This window comes from Solanum stenotomum, chromosome 9 (genome assembly GCF_019186545.1).
Source record: "Solanum stenotomum isolate F172 chromosome 9, ASM1918654v1, whole genome shotgun sequence".
Lineage (NCBI taxonomy): Eukaryota > Viridiplantae > Streptophyta > Magnoliopsida > Solanales > Solanaceae > Solanum > Solanum stenotomum.
In genome coordinates, this window is record NC_064290.1 from 34,514,680 (window position 1) to 34,531,354 (window position 16,675).

The window sequence follows — 16,675 nt, forward strand, 5'->3', positions numbered from 1 at the left end:
ATTTTTCGAACGTTAATGAATTAAATTTTTTGACATTTTACGGGCTGTCACGAAAAAATATGAAATTTTGATACCTTATTCGTCTCGATGTTCTAAGGTAAATGGTGAGATTCGGGGAATTTTTTGTGGTGTTTTTATGTCTTCTTCTTTATTTTTATATTTTTCGGATGTTTACGAATTAATATTTCTTATATTTTTCAGGCTGTCATGAAAAAATATGAAATTTTGATACCCTATTCGTATCAATATTCTACAAAGACTGGTGTGATTCGGGAATATTTTTGAGGTGTTTTTATGTCATTTTCTTGTTTTTTATGTTTGTCGAATGTTTATGAATTAATTTTTTTTGACATATTTCAGGCTATCACGAAAAAATATGTAATTTTAATATTTTATTCGTATCGATATTCTAAGGTGACTAGTGCAATTCGGGAATTTTTTGAGGTGTTTTGATGTCTTTTTCTTGATTTTTATATTTTTCGGACGTTTACGAATTAAAATTTTTGATATTTTTTGGGCAGTCACGAAAGAAAGTGAAATTTTGATATTTATTCGTATCGATATTCTAAGGTGACTGGTGCGATTCGAGAATTTTTTGAGGTATTTTGATGCCTTTTCCTTGATTTTTTCTATTTTTCGGACGTTTACGAATTAAAATTTTTGATATTATTTGGACTGTCACGAAAAAATATGGCATTTTGATATCTTATTCATATCGATATTCTAATATGACTGGTGCGATTCGGGAAATTTTTGAGGTGTTTTTATATTTTTTTCTTGATTTTTTTATTTTTGGACGTTTCAGAATAATTTTTTTTGATATTTTCCGTGCAGTCACGAAAAAGTGTGAAATTTTGACATTTCATTCGTATCGATATTCTAAGGAGACTGGTGCGATTCAGGTATTTTTTGAGGTGTTTTTATGTCCTTTTCTTGATGTTTATATTTATCGAATATTTACGAATTAAAATTTTGGACATTTTTCAGGCTCTCACGAAAAAATATGTAATTTTGATATGTTATTCATATCGATATTTTACGGTGACTAGTGCCTTTTTGGAATTTTTTGAGGTGTTTTTCTGTCTTTTGATTGATTTATATATTTTTCGTACGTTTATGAATTAATATTTTTGATATTTATCAGGCAGTCATGAAAAAATGTGAAGTTTTGATATTTATTCGTATCGATACTCTAAGGTGACTGGTGCGATTCGAGAATTTTTTGAGGTGTTTTAAAGTCTTTTCCTTGATTTCTATATTTTTCGGATGTTTACGAATTAAAATTTTTTACATTTTATTTGTAGCGATATTCTAGGCTTACCTATGCGAATCGGGAATATTTTGAGGTGTTTTTATGTCTTTTTCTTGATTTCTATATTTTTCGAACGTTTACGAATTAAATTTTTTGAGTGGTCATGAAAAAATGTGAAATTTTAATATCTTATTTGTATCTATATTTTGAAATGACTTGTGCTATTCGAGAATTTTTTGATGTATTTTTATATCTCTTTTTTATATATATTTTTCGGACGTTTACGAATTAATATTTTTGATATTTTCAAGGCTCCCATGAAAATATGTGAAATTTTGATATTTTTTATTTGTATCTATATTATAAGGTGGCGATTCGAGAATTTTTAAGGTGTTTTTATGTTTTTTTTCTTTATTTTTATATATTACGAACTTTTACGAATTAAAAATTTTGATATTTTTCTGATGGTCACGAAAAAATGTAAAATTTTGAAATTTTATTCATATTGATATTCTAAGGTGACATGTGTGATTCGAGAATTTTTTGAGGTGTTTTTTTACGTATTTTTCTTTATTTTTATATTTTTCAGAAGTTTAGGAATTAAAATTATTTATTATTTTCTAGCATTCACGAAAAAATTTAAAATTTTGATATTTTAGTTGTATCGATATTCAAAGATGACTGGTGCAATTCGGTAATTTTTGAGGTATTTTTATGTGTTTTTCTTGATTTTTATATTTTTCGGACATTAACGAATTAAAATTTTTGATATTTTTCGTGCAATCACGAAAAAATGTAAAATTTTGATATTTTATTCAATTCAATATTCTAAGGTGACTGGTGCGATTCGAGAATTTTTTGAGGTGTTTTTATGTATTTTTCTTGACTCCTATTTTTTTTCGAACGTTTACAAATTAAAATCTTTGAAATTTTTCGGGCAGTAACAAAAAATAATCAAATTTTAATATTTTATTTGTATCAATATTCTAAGGTGACTGATGCTATTTGTGAATTTTTTGAGGTGTTTTATGTCTTTTTCTTTATTTTTATATTTTTCGGATGTTTACGAATTAAAATAATTGATTATTTTTATGCTGTCAAGAAAAAATGTAAAAAATATTGAGGTGTTTATTATGTCTTTTTATTTTTTATTTTTTTTTGGTTGTTTAGGAATTAAAATTTTTGATATTTTTTGGGAAGTCATGAATAAATGAGAAATATTGATATTTTATTCGTATCGATATTCTAAGGTGACTGGGGAAATTCAAGAATTTTTTTCAGGCAATCACGAAAAAATGTGAAATATTGATATTTCATTTGTATCGATATTTAAGGTGACTGTCGCGATTCGGGAAGTTTTGAGTTATTTTTATGTCTTTTTCTTGATTTTTATATTTTTCGATCGTCTACAAATTAAAAATTTTGATATTTTTCGGGGAGTCAAGAAAAATGTGAAATTTTGATATTGTGCTTGTATCAATATTCTAATGTGGAATTTTGACATTTTATTCGTATCTATATTCTGATGTGACTTGGAGATTCGAGAATTTTTTGGGCACTTTTTATTTCTTTTTCTTGGTTTTTATATTTTTCAGATGTTTACGAATTAAATTTTTGATATTTTTCAGGCAGTCACGAAAAAATATGAAATTTTGATATTATATTCTTATCGATATTCTAAGGTGACTGGTGTGATTCGAAAATTTTTGGAGGTGTTTTTTAATCTTTTTCTTAATTTTTATATTTTTCAGACGATTATGAATTAATTTTTTTGATATTTTTCGATTTGTCATGAAAAAATGTGAAATTTTGATATTTTATTCGTATAAATATTTTAAGGTGACGGATGCGATTCTGGAATTTATTGAGGTGTTTTTTATGTCTTTTTAGTTTTATATTTTTTTTGGATCTTTACGAATTAGAATTTTTGATATTTTTCGGGAAGTCACGAATATATGAGAAATTTTGATATTTTATTTGTATCGATATTCTAAGGTGACTGGTGCAATTCGAGAATTTTTTAAGGTGTTTCTATGTCTTATTCTTGATACTTATATTTTTCGGACATTCACGAATTAAAATTTTGGATATTTTTCAAGTAGTCACGAAAAATGTGAAATTTTTATATTTTATTCATATCGATATTCCAAGGTGAATGGTACGTTTCATGAATTTTTGGAGGTGTTTTTATATCATTTTAATGATATATATATTTTTCAGACGTTTATGAACTAAATTTTTTGATATTTTTCGTGCAGTCACGAAAAAATGTGAAATTTTGATATTCTATTCGTATCGATATTCTAAAGTGATTGGTGCAATTCTGAAATTTTTTGAGGTGTTTTTATGGGATTTTTAATTTTTATATTTTTCAGACGTTTATGAATAAAAAAATTTGATATTTTTCAGGAAGTCAGGAAAATATGTAAAATTTTGATATTTTATACGTATCGATATTCTAAGGTGACTTGTGCAATTCAGAAATTTTTTACTGTGCTTATATGTCTTATTCTTGATTTTTATATTATCAGACATTTACGAATTAAATTTTTTGATATTTTTTAGGCGGTCACGAAAAAATGTGAAATTTTAATATTTTATTCGTATCGATAATCTAAAGTGACTGGTGCAATTCGTGAATTTTTTGAGGTGTTTTTAAATCTTTTTCTTGATTTTTAGATAATTCAGACGTTTATGAATTAAATTTTTTGATATTTTTCAGGCAATCATAAAAAAAAGTGAAATTTAGATATTTTATTCGTATCGATATTCTAAGGTGACTTGTGCGATTCTGAATTTTTTTGATGTGTTTTTATGTATTTTTCATGACTTTTAAATTTTTCGGACGTATACGAATTAAAAAATTTGATATTTTTTGGGCAGTTACGAAAAAATGAGAAATTTTGATATTTTATTCGTATCGATATTCTAAGGAGACAGGTGCGATTCGTGAATTTTTTGAGGTGTTTTTATAACTTTTTCTTGATTTTTATATTTTTCGGACATTTATAAATTAAAATATTTTATATTTTTTGGCCAATGATGAAAAATGTGAAAATTTGAAATTTTATTAATATCGATATTTTAAGGTGACTGGTGCTATTCGAGAATTTTTTTAGGTGTTTTTTTATCTTTTTCTTGATTTTAATATTTTTCAGACGTTTATGAATTAAAATTTTTGATGTTTTTCGGACAGTCACGAATAAATGAGAAATTTTGATATTTTATTCATATCGATATTTTAAGGTGACTGGTGCGATTCAGATATTTTTTGAGGCGTTTATGTCTTTTTTATTTTTATATTTTTCAGACGTTTATGAGTTAAAATTTTTGATGTTTGTCGGGAAGTCATGAAAAAATGTAAAATTTTGACATTTCATTCGTATAGATATTCTAAGGTGACTGGTGCGATTCGAGAATTTTTTCAGGTGTTTTTATGTCTATTTCTTGATCGCTATATTTTTCGGACGTTTACGAATTAAATATTTTTATATTATTCGGGCAGTCACCAAAAATGTAAAAATTTGATATTTTATTCGTATCGATATTTTGAGGTGACTAGTGCGATTCGGGAATTTTTGAGGTGTTTTTATGACTTTTCCTTAATCTTTCTATTTTTCTGACGCTTACGAATAAAAATTTTGATATTTTTTGGTCGTTAACGAAAAAATGTGAAATTTCGATGTCTTATTCGTATCGATATTCTAAGGTGACTGGTGCAATTCTGGATTTTTTAGAGGTGTTTTGATGTTTTTTTCTTGATTTTTATATTTTTCGGACGTTTATGAATTAAGTTTTTTCATATTTTTTGGGTTGTCACGAAAAATGTGAAATTTTGATATTTCATTTATATCGGTATTCTAAGGTGACTGGTGCGATTCTGGATTTTTTGAGGTGTTTTTATGTCTTTATTTATTTTTATATTTTTCTCACGTTTATGAATTAAAATTTTTGATATTATTGGAGAAGTCACAAAAAATGTGAAATTTCGATATTTTGTTGATGTTGATATTCTAAGTTGACTTGTGCGATTCGGGAATTTTTTGAGGTGTTTTTATGTCTTTTTCTTAATTTTTAAGTTTTTCGGACGTTTACGAATAAAAATTCTTGATATTTTTCTGGCAGTCACGAAAAAATGTGAAATTTTAATATTTTATTGGTATCGATATTCTAAGGTGACTGGAGTGACTTGGGAATTTTTGAGCTGTTTTTATGACTTTTTGCTGATTATTAAATTTTTCGGACGTTTACGAACTAATATTTTTTATATTTTTTGGCCGTTCACGAGAAAATGTGAAATTTTTATATTCTACTTTTATCGATATTCTAAGGTGACTGGTGTGATTCGAATTTTTTTTGAGGTGTTTTAGTGTCATGTGCTTGATTATTAAATTTTTTGGACATTTATGATTTAAAAATTTTCATATTTTTTGGGCACTCACGAAAAATGTAAAATTTTGATATTTTATTCATATCGATATTCTAAGGTGATTGGAGCGACTTGGGAATTTTTTGAGGTGTTTTTATGACTTTTTGCTGATTATTAAATTTTTCGGACGTTTATGAATTAATATTTTTAATATTTTTTGGCCGTTCACGAGAAAATGTGAAATTTTTATATCTTACTTTTGTCGATTTTCTAAGGTGACTGGTGTGATTCGGAATTTTTTTGAGGTGTTTTAATGTCATGTGCTTGATTATTAAATTTTTTGGACGTTTATGATTTTAAAATTTTCATATTTTTTAGGCACTCACTAAAAATGTAAAATTTTGATATTTTATTCATATCGTTATTCTAAGGTGACTAGAGCGATTCAGAAATTTTCGGAGGTGTTTTTATGTCTTTTTCTTGATTTTTATATGTTTAGGACGTTTATGAATTAAAATTTTTGATATTTTGTGGGCAGTCATGAAAAAATGTGAAATTTTGATATTTTATTCTATCGATATTCCAAGGAGGCTGGTACGATTTGTGAATTATTTGAAGTGTTTTTATGTCTTTTTCTTGATTTTTATTTTTTTCTGACGTTTAAGAATTAAAATTTTTGATATTTTACGGGCAGCCACGAAAATATGTGAAATTTTGATATTTTATTCGTATCGATATTCTAAGGTGACAGGTGTGATACGGGAATTTTTTGATGTTTTTTATGACTTTTTCTTGATTTCCATATCTTTGGGATGTTTACAATTATTTTTTTTTAATATTCTTTGATTGTTCACGAAAAAATGTGAAAACTTTGATATTCTATTCGTATCGATATTATAAGTTGACTGGTTTGATTCGGGAATTTTTTGAGGTGTTTTTATGTCTTTTTTGTAATTTTATAATTTTCAAACGTTTATGAATCAAAATTTTTTATATTTTTCAGGCAGTCATGAAAAAATTAGAAATTTTGATATTTTATTTGTATCGATATTCTAAGGTGACTGGTGCGATTCGGAAATTTTGGAGGTGTTTTTATATCTTTTTATTGATTTTTATATTTTTTGGACGTTTATGAATTAAATATTTTTACATTTTTCGAGTAGTCATGAAAAATGTGAAATTTTGATAATTTATGTGTATCGATATTCAAAGGTGAATAGTGCGATTTGGGAATTTCTTGAGGTGTTTTTTTTTATGTCTTTTTCTTGATTCTTATATTTTTCGGACGTTTACAAATTAAAATTTTCATATTTTTTGGCCGTTCACTAAAAATTGTGAATTTTTGATATTTTATTCGTATGGGTATTCTAAGGTGACTAGTGCGATTCCAGAATTTTTTGAGGTTTTTTTAGGTCTTTTTCTTGATTTTTATACTTTTCGAACGTTTACGAATTAAATTTTTGATATTTTTCACGCAATCACGAAAAAATGTGAAATTTTGATATTTTATTCGTATCGATATTCTAAGGTGACTGGTGCGATTCAGAAATTTTTTGAGGCATTTTTATATCTTGTTCTTTATTTTATATTTTTTGGACGTTTATGAATTAGTATTTTTTATATTTTTCGTGCAGTCATGAAAAAATGTGAAATTTTGATATTCTCAGGTGACAAGTGCCATTCGGGATTTTTTGAGTAGTTTTTATGTCTTTTTCTAAATTTTTATATTTTTTCAAACATTTACGAATTAAATTTTTTGATATTTTTTGGGTAGTCACGAAAAAATGTAAAATTTCGATATTACATTCGTATCGATATTCTAAGATGACTGGTGCGATTCAGTAATTTTTTAATGTGTTTTTATATCTTTTACTTATTTTTATATTTTTTGGACGTTTATGAATTAAAATGTTTGATATTTTTCGAGTAGTCACGATAAATGTGAATTTTTTATATTTTATTCGTATATTCTAAAGTTACTGGTGCTATTCGATAATTTTTTGAGGTGTTTTTTATATCTTTTCCTTGATTTTTATATTTTTCGGACGTTTGCAATTAAGATTTTTGATATTTTTTTGGGCAGTTACGAAAAAATATGAAATTTTGATATATTATTCGTTTTGATATTCTCAAGTGACAGGTGCGATTCACAAAATTTTTGAGGAGTTTTTATGTCTTTTTCTAGATTTTTATATTTTTCAAACGTTTACGAATTAAAATTTTTGATCTTTTTGGGTAGACACGAAAAAATGTGAAATTTTGATATTCTATTCGTATCGCTATTCTAAGGTGATTGGTGCGATTCTGGAATTTTTAAATGTGTATTTATATCCTTTACTTGATTTATATATTTTTTGGACGTTTATGAATTAAAACTTTTGATATTTTTCGAGCAGTCAGGAAAAAATGTGAATTTTTTATATTTTATTCGTATTGATATTCTAATCCAAAATGGTGCGATTCAGGAATATTTTGAGTTATTTTTATATCTTTTTCTTGATTTTTATATTTTTCATACGTTTACAAATTTAATTTTTTTATATTTATTGAATAGTCACGAAAAAATGTGAAATTTTGATATCTTATTCGTATCAATATTCTAAGGTGACTGGTGCCATTTGAGAATTTTTGAGATATTTTCATGTCTTTTTCTTGATTTTTATATTTTCCTAACATTTACCAATTAAAATTAATAATATTTTTCGTGCAGTAATGAAAAAAAAGTGAAATTTTGATATTTTATTTGTATCTATATTCTAAGGTTACGTGTGCGATTCAGAAAATTTTTGAGGTGTTTCTTATGTCTTTTTCTTGATTTCTATATTTTTCTGGCAGTCACAAAAATATGCGAAATTTTGATATTTTATTCGTATCGATATTCTAAGTTGAGTGGTGCAATTCAGGAATTTTTTGAGGTGTTTTTATATCTTTTTCTTGATTCTTATAATTTTTGTACGCTTACGAATTAAATTTTTTGATATTTTTTTAGCTGTTATGAAAAATGTGAAATTTTGATTGTTTATTCGTATGGAAATTCTAAGGTGACTGGTGAGATTCGGGAATATTTTGAAGTGTTTTTATATCTTTTTCTTGATTTTTTTTATTTTTCGGACGTTTACGAATTAAAATTCTTGATATTTATCGAATAGTCACGAAAAAAATGTGAAATTGTGATATTTTATTCGTTTAGATATTTTCAGGTGACAGGTGCGATTCGTGAATTTTTGGAGGTGTTTTTATGGCTTTTTCTAGATTTTTATATTTTTCAAACATTTACGAATTAAATTTTTGTTATTTTTTGGAAAGTCACGAAAAACTGTGAAATTTTGATATTTTATTCATATCGATATTTTAAGGTGACTTGTGCGATGCGGGAATTTTGTAAGGTGTTTTCACGTCTTTTTCTTGATTTTTATATTTTTTGGACGTTTACGAATTAAAATATTTGATATTTTCTAGTAGTCACGTAAAAATGTTAAATTTTGATATTTTTTTGTATCAATATTTTAAGGTGACGGGTGCAATTTGGGAATTTTTTGAGGTGTATTTATGACTTTTTCTTCATTATTATATTTTTTGAACGTTTATGAATTAAAATTTTTGGTATTTTTCGGGCATTGACAAAAAAATGTGCAATTTTGATATCCTTCTCGTATCGATATTCTAAGGTGACTGGTGCGATTTGAGAATTTTTTGAGGTGTTTATTATGTCATTTTCTTGATTATCATATTTTTGAATGTTTACGAATTAATTTTTTTTATATATTATGGGTAGTCACGAAAAACTGTGAAATTTGATATTCTATTCGTATTGATATTCTAATGTAACAGGTGCGATTTGAGAAGTGTATAAGGTGTGTTTTTATCTTTTTCTTGATTTTTATATTTTTCAGACGTTTATTAATTAAATTTTTTGATATTTTTCGGGCAATCACGAAAAAATGTGAAATTTTTATATTTTATTCGTATCGATATTCTAATGTGACTGGTGCGATTCGGAAACTTTTTGAGATGTTTTTATGTCTTTTTCTTGATATTTATATTTTTCGTACATTTACGAATTGAAATTTTTGATATTTTTTGGGTAGTCACGAAAAAATATGAAATTTTGATTTTTTATTCGTATCGATATACTAATATGAGTGGTGCGATTCTGGAATTTTTGAGGTGTTTTTATGTATTTTTCTTTATTATTATATTTTTAGACGTTTACGAATTAAATTTTTTGTTATTTTTCGAGTCGTCATGAAAAAATGTGAAATAAAGATATTTTATTCGTATCGATATTCTAAGGTGACAATTGCGATTCGATAATTCTCCGAGGTGTTTTTATGTCTTTTTATTAATCTCTATATTTTTAGAACATTTACGAATTAAAATTTTTGATATTTTAAAGATTGTCATGGAAAAATGTGAAATTTTGATACTTTGTTCTTATCGACATTCTAATGTGACTGGTGCGATTCAGGAATTATTTTAGGTGTTTTTATGTCTTTTTCTTGATTTTTATATTTTTCGAACATTTGCGAATTGAAATTTTTGATATTTTTCAAGCAGTCACGAAAAAATGAGAATTATTGATATTTTATTCGTATCAATATTCTAAGGTGAGTGGTGCGATTTATGAATTTTTGGGGTATTTTTCTGTATGTTTCTTTATTATTATGTTTTTTAGACCTGTACGTATTAAATTTTTTTGATATTTTTGGGCAGTCACGAAAAATTATGAAATTTTGATATTTTGTTCGTATTGATATTCTAAGGTGGCAGGTGCTATTCGGGAATTTTTTGAATTGTTTTTATGTCTTAATTTTTATTCTTTTCAGACGTTTACGAATTTAAATTTTTGATATATTTTGGGAAGTCACGAAAAATTTGTGAAATTTTGATTTTTTTTTCATATCGATATTCTAAGGTGTCAGATGCGATTCGGGAATTTTTTGAGGTGTTTTTATGTCTTTTTATTGATTTTTATATTTTTCAAACGTTTAAGAATTAAAATATTTGATATTTTTCGGGGAGTCACAAAAAAATGTGAAATTTTGATATTTTATTCATTTCGATTTTATAAGGTGACAGGTGTGATTAATGAATATTTTGAGGTGTTTTTATGTCTTTTTCTTAATTTTTATATTTTGCGGACATTTACCAATTATTTTTTTTTGATATTTTTTGGGAAGTTACGGAAAAATGTGAAATTTTGATATTTTATTAGTATTGATATTCTAGGATGACAAGTGTGATTGTGGAATTTTTTGAGGTGTTTTAAGTCTTTTTCTTGATTTTTATATTTTTGAACGTTTACTAATAATTTTTTTAAATATTTTTCGTGCACTCACGATAAAATATGAAATTTTGATATTTTATTTATATTGATATTCTAAGTTGACTAGTGCGATTCGTAAATTTTTTCAGTTATTTTTATTTATGTTTATTATTTTTATATTTTTCGAACGTTTACGAATTAAATTTTTTGATATTTTCGGACAATCATTAAATAATCTGAAATTTTGATATTTTATTCATATCGATATTCTAGGGTGACTGGTGCGATTCAGGATTTTTTGAGATGTTTTATAATTTTTTATATTTTTTGAACATTTACGAATTAAAAAATTTGTTATTTTTCAGGCAATCACGAAAAAATGTGAACTATTAATATTTTATTCTTATCGATATTCTAAGGTGACATCTGCGAAACAGAATTTTTTTAGGTGTTTTTATGTCTTTTTTTTACTATTGTGAACACCTAATTTTTGACCAAAACATAAAAATTTTACACCCAATTTTAATACTTAAATATTATTATTTTAGTAGGGTTATATTTAAAATAAACTAAAAGTTACAACAAATTATAAGCTCACTTTATGTTTAAAGTTTAATAAAGAAAACTTTTGAATTTAACGTATTTTGTTTTAATCTTTCAAATTTTATCTAGTCTAAAAAATAATAATAGTCGTATATATCATGGAAAAGTAGAAAAAAAAATAATAATAAAAGATAAAAAGAAGAGTCCTAAAAATTTCAAATTACCTTACCTTTATCCTAATTACCCCCAACTTCCTTAACTTATTTACTAAAAATCCTCCTCCCATTTAGTTTATTTTTTTTTTATTTTTTTTTTCTTCTATTTTTTTTTCTTTTCTTCCCCTCTTGCACGATCTTTTCTCTTCTTTTTTTTTTACACGTTTTTTTTTCTTTTCTTTCTTTTTCTGTTCGTTCTTTCTTTATTATTATTTTTTTATTTTTTTATTATTTGTTTGTTAATATTTTTCTTCCTTTATCTCAATCCTAAAATTCTCAACTAAATTTTAAATTAAATCCTAATCCCACTCCATCACGTTCCTTTTAATTAGCACCAGACTCACACCCCAAACTATTATAAAAACATACGCTCAGTAAAGAAAAAAGATAGGCATACACACAGAAAAAAACAGAAACACAGAGAGAAAAAATATAACAAAAAGTGAGTTTTATTTTTTGAATTAGGTCAGCGTTCGAGATTTCGCTCAAGGTTTCGGATTCGTGGCTCTTTAAAGTTAATATTAGCTATTAACTTTGGAAATCAGTAGATAGTAGCAGTTTGTTTTGTGGTATCGATTTTCGCAGTGAGGTAACCCTAAATTCTCGCATGATTTAAACAGAACAGTTGTATGAAAACTCGATTCCAATAATATGAAGTTCTTTGAATCGCATATTATTATTATGTAATATCAATCTGTGATGCATGTTGTGATTATTTTTGAGAATTTATGAATGCTTAGGAAAACGAAACCGAAGATGTTTCTTGTTAAAAAAATAATATAAAAATAAAAATAAATGATGTACCATACATTTTTTATTTTGTCTTATGCTCTTTAGATGCAATTGATATTAAAATTGGTTTCATGATATTTAATTTTTTGAATAGATAATACTTCTTGGAGCTTAGTTTTCATTTAAGAAATTTTGTTGAAATTATTTGTAGACTTGTTAGCTTTTGATGTAAATAAAAAAAAAAAACTTAATTAATTAATAATTCAGAAAAGCTATCCGGAATATGTTTTAGTCCTTTTATTTTTATTTTTGATAAAAAATAGTTTATCTTGATAATAAAGCATAGGAAAACTATTACTTTAAGTGAAATTGTTAATTAAGAGGAGAATAAATCTTATTTAGAAATTCAGTATTAAGAATAATAATATTATCATTATTATAAATAATAATACTAATAATAATAATAATAATAATAATAAATAAAGAATAAAAAAAAAATAAAGAAGAAAAGTAGAAAGATACAGAACAAAAACTTAAAAAGAAAAAAAAATGATTAAAACAATAAAATAAAATAAACAATAAAAAAAAAAAAGAAGACAAGAAGCAGAATGTCCAAAAAAAAATTTAAAAAAAAATTATAAAAAGGATAAAGTAAAAAAAAAAAAACGTAAAATAAAATACAAAGAGACAAAAGAAAAAATTAATAAATTAATAAAACCCAAAACGTAAAAAAGAAAAAAAAAAGTAAGAAAAAAAAAAAAAATCAAGAAGGAAAAATCTTTCTAAAAAATAGTCCTAATCTATTTAGAATTTCTTGCTAAAACTAATCCAGATCACATAAAATTTTATTTCTATTTTAAATCTAACTAAAAAAAAATATAATCCTAAAATACTCAAAAAATCTCAATCCTACACAAATTCTAATTCCTAGCAATTAGATACCTATATATTTTCTATCTACAATAAAAAAATAAAAAAATACAAATACATGAAAAAGAAAAGGAGAAGAAAAGAAATTACAAGACATATCAAGATTTGTAAATATCCAACTATTAACTTTACTTTATTATGTTTGAATAAATTTATGTGATATACATTCTTTTTAATTAACGAAAATATATTAATATAATATAAATAGGTTTAAAATAAACCAAATAATGAGGTAAATAACTTTTATTATTAAGTTAATAATACAATATCCGAAAATTAATTTAAGTCATATATAGTCAATGAAGCGACCGTGCTAGAACCACGGGACTCGAGGGGTGCCTAATACCTTCCCCTTGGTCAACAGAATTCCTTACCCGATCTTTGTTCTCACAGACCAATAAAAATAAAGAGTCAAATTTCCTTTTGATTAGGGGTTTAAATAATAAGGTGACTTGGAACACCAAAACTCAATTCCAAGTGACGACTCTGAATAATAAAATAATCCCTTTTCAAAAATGTCACTTTAATTGGAGAAACTCTTTTTCTTTCATAACATACTTAAATAAATATTGAGGGAAAAAAAGGGGTGTGACAGATGGCGACTCCGCCGGGGAATAACCAGAATTCGAGCTTATGATATTGACTTATATATGACTATTTACTTAATTATTTATGTTTTGGATATTGTATTTGTTGGCTGAATGTGCTAATTGTTTACTTTTTTACTATTTTAATATAATTACATTGCATTATAACTGTCTTCTCTCGCGCACCCCTCTGAGTCTTCTATAATACAATTATGGGAATTGCGACTGCGCACCCCACTTCTGTTAAGATAGCCAGTGGATCTTCGGTCCATGGTGAAAGATATTTAGTCATACATGTTTAGGATAGGGAGCACCCATGCACAAAGCCGGAAAGCGCTGCTACCGGTACGTTGCTACTCCCTAACTCGAGTTGTCCGCTCGTTTTACAGCCAGTCTAGATACCTTGCTCCACAAGTTCAACCTTAGTAGAACTGAAACCTCCATACATGATATCCTTACTAGGTTCCGCTTTATCTGCATCATGTGCATTTAACTTAGCAAGACTCGGCATGGGGGCCGGGTCTGTCTAGGACAGGTACCTGTTCTTGAGACCATCATGTACATTTTTGTGCTACTTGTTGCATCATGTGGAAGACTATAACAAATGTTGACCGACTTTAAATAATTGACTAAAAGAAGAAACGTCTATTTTTATCCACTTTCAGCAAATAATTCAAGATAAACAAAGTGAAAATAATATATATATATATAACCCTCAATTGTATTCTCGCTTTTATCAAAACATCAAGTTTTTACAACAAATAAAAATTAAAATAAAAAAATAAAATAATGCAATAAAATAAATTATTATATATATGTATGTCTTTAAATTTATTTCAAATAGGGCATATCCACCTTCTTTTTATTTCTTTTTCTTTCTATTCTTCATGATTCACTTGTCAAAATTATCTCTTTATCCGATCATTTTCTCTTAAACCAACCTAGGCTTCCCTTAAGGAAGGTCAACAAAAGTCGTTTTCGAAAGAATGACCACTTTAGGCATTCTGAGTCATTTTTCATATATATATTTTTTTATTTTTACTACTTCAACAAATGATTTCGAATTATCAAAATTTCATAAGTTAAATTTGGTTTTAAATCACGAGTTTCTTTTCCTAACCAGGTAACCATGAAATCTATGAGATGTGATAAAAGACCAAGGGATGAAGCAGTCGAAATGGTTAATGATCCCCCAAAGTTCATGATCACGGATAAAACCCCACCACTATTCATGGCTTGGTGGAACGATATGCATGAGTTTAGGCTAACTGAGATATTCAAACATCTTGGTTTCCTCACAGATATCATGAGATTTAGTCCTGACAGAGATTTGATCGAGGCGTTGATCCCTTTTTGGGATTCTACAAGCAATGTGTTTCGCTTTAGCGATTTTGAGTTGACGCCTACATTGGAGGAGTTGGGTGGTTTCACAGGGTTAGACAAGGATCTCCGAAGCAAAACACTCATAGCCCCAAAAAAGGTCAGCGGGAACAAATTTTTAGAACAAATGCACATCATCTATCCTCATAAGGAGTGTTTCGATAATGGGTTGGTTTCCTTGGAATTTCTATACTCAAGATATGGAAAGAAAGAAGGATTTTCAGATTACGGGAAACAACTTAAAAATTGGCAACACCTCCCTACTTGGGAAAAACATAGACAAGAAGCATTCATGGTGGCCTTTTTGGGAACCATGGTTTTTCCAAGAAGGGATAAAAAAATCAGTATTCGTCTGTCGGGAATAGTCGCTGTTATGATGAAGAAAAAGAAATCCACTATCTTGCCAATGATGTTGGCTGACATTTATCGTGCTTTGACTAAATATAGAGAAGGGGAAGACTTTTTTGAAGGTTGCAACATTCTATTGCAAATGTGGTTTTTGGAGCACTTGTATCGCCATCGTTTTGCGACAGATTTCAAATCTGAATGGACGAATTATATTTTGAGCCACTCAAACAAGATGAAGAAATTAGTAGACAAATTGCCAAAAGGTGTCAAAGCGTGGAGACATTATCTTTTTAAATTAACTGCATCTGATATTACATGGAACTATCATTGGTTCCCTGCAAGTGAGGTAATTGTTATGTCTTCCTATCGTCCATTCTTTGTTCTGACAGGCCTTCGAGGATTCCAATCGTACATACCCCTTTGGGTGCTATGCCAACTAGGACAAAAACAAATCTTACCTAGGGCCGAGGATACACAGAGTTTCGTATGGGAGGTGTCGTCTGAAGATCGAGATCGAGAATCAGAAGCTCAAAAGATTTGGTGTCACGACCCGATTTATCAAGTCATGATGGCACCTACTATAACCCACCAGTAGGTAAGCCAACCCGTAACCCGGAACAACAAGTAATGGGTCTGAGGGTAGAAATCAAACAAGAGTAGGCAAATAACAATATAAACAGGCGGACGCAAACCAAAAACTTATATACAAATAAAGATACCTCCCAGAACCTGGAAGTCACTAGTACAGAGCTACTGCAAAATGAGTACAAGTCCCAAAACTGGACAACAGAGACTGGACTGTCTCGAAGGGAAGAAGACAAGTCTATATATACAGATGGAGACCGAAATAGTACAGAACGCCGTGTGCTCACCCCCGTCTCCAGATAAGTCTACTCCAAGCTCGATCAACGCTGGCTACTAGTGCTCGGACCTGCATCACAAAATAGATGCAGAGCGTAGCATGAGTACCAAAACAACAGGTACCCAGTAGGCATCATCGGCCGACTGAGCAAGATAAGCAAAAGTAAACTGAAATGCAAATAAAGGGTCACA

At 27.2% G+C, this 16,675-nt stretch overlaps 2 pseudogenes; both read left to right on the forward strand.

The window, feature by feature from the left end:
- The first annotated feature begins 14,188 nt into the window (after positions 1–14,188).
- On the forward strand, positions 14,189–15,639 carry LOC125877476 (uncharacterized; annotated as a pseudogene).
- Positions 15,640–15,647: 8 nt separating this feature from the next.
- Positions 15,648–16,675, forward strand: part of LOC125877477 (uncharacterized) — a 10,961-nt pseudogene continuing 9,933 nt past the window's right edge.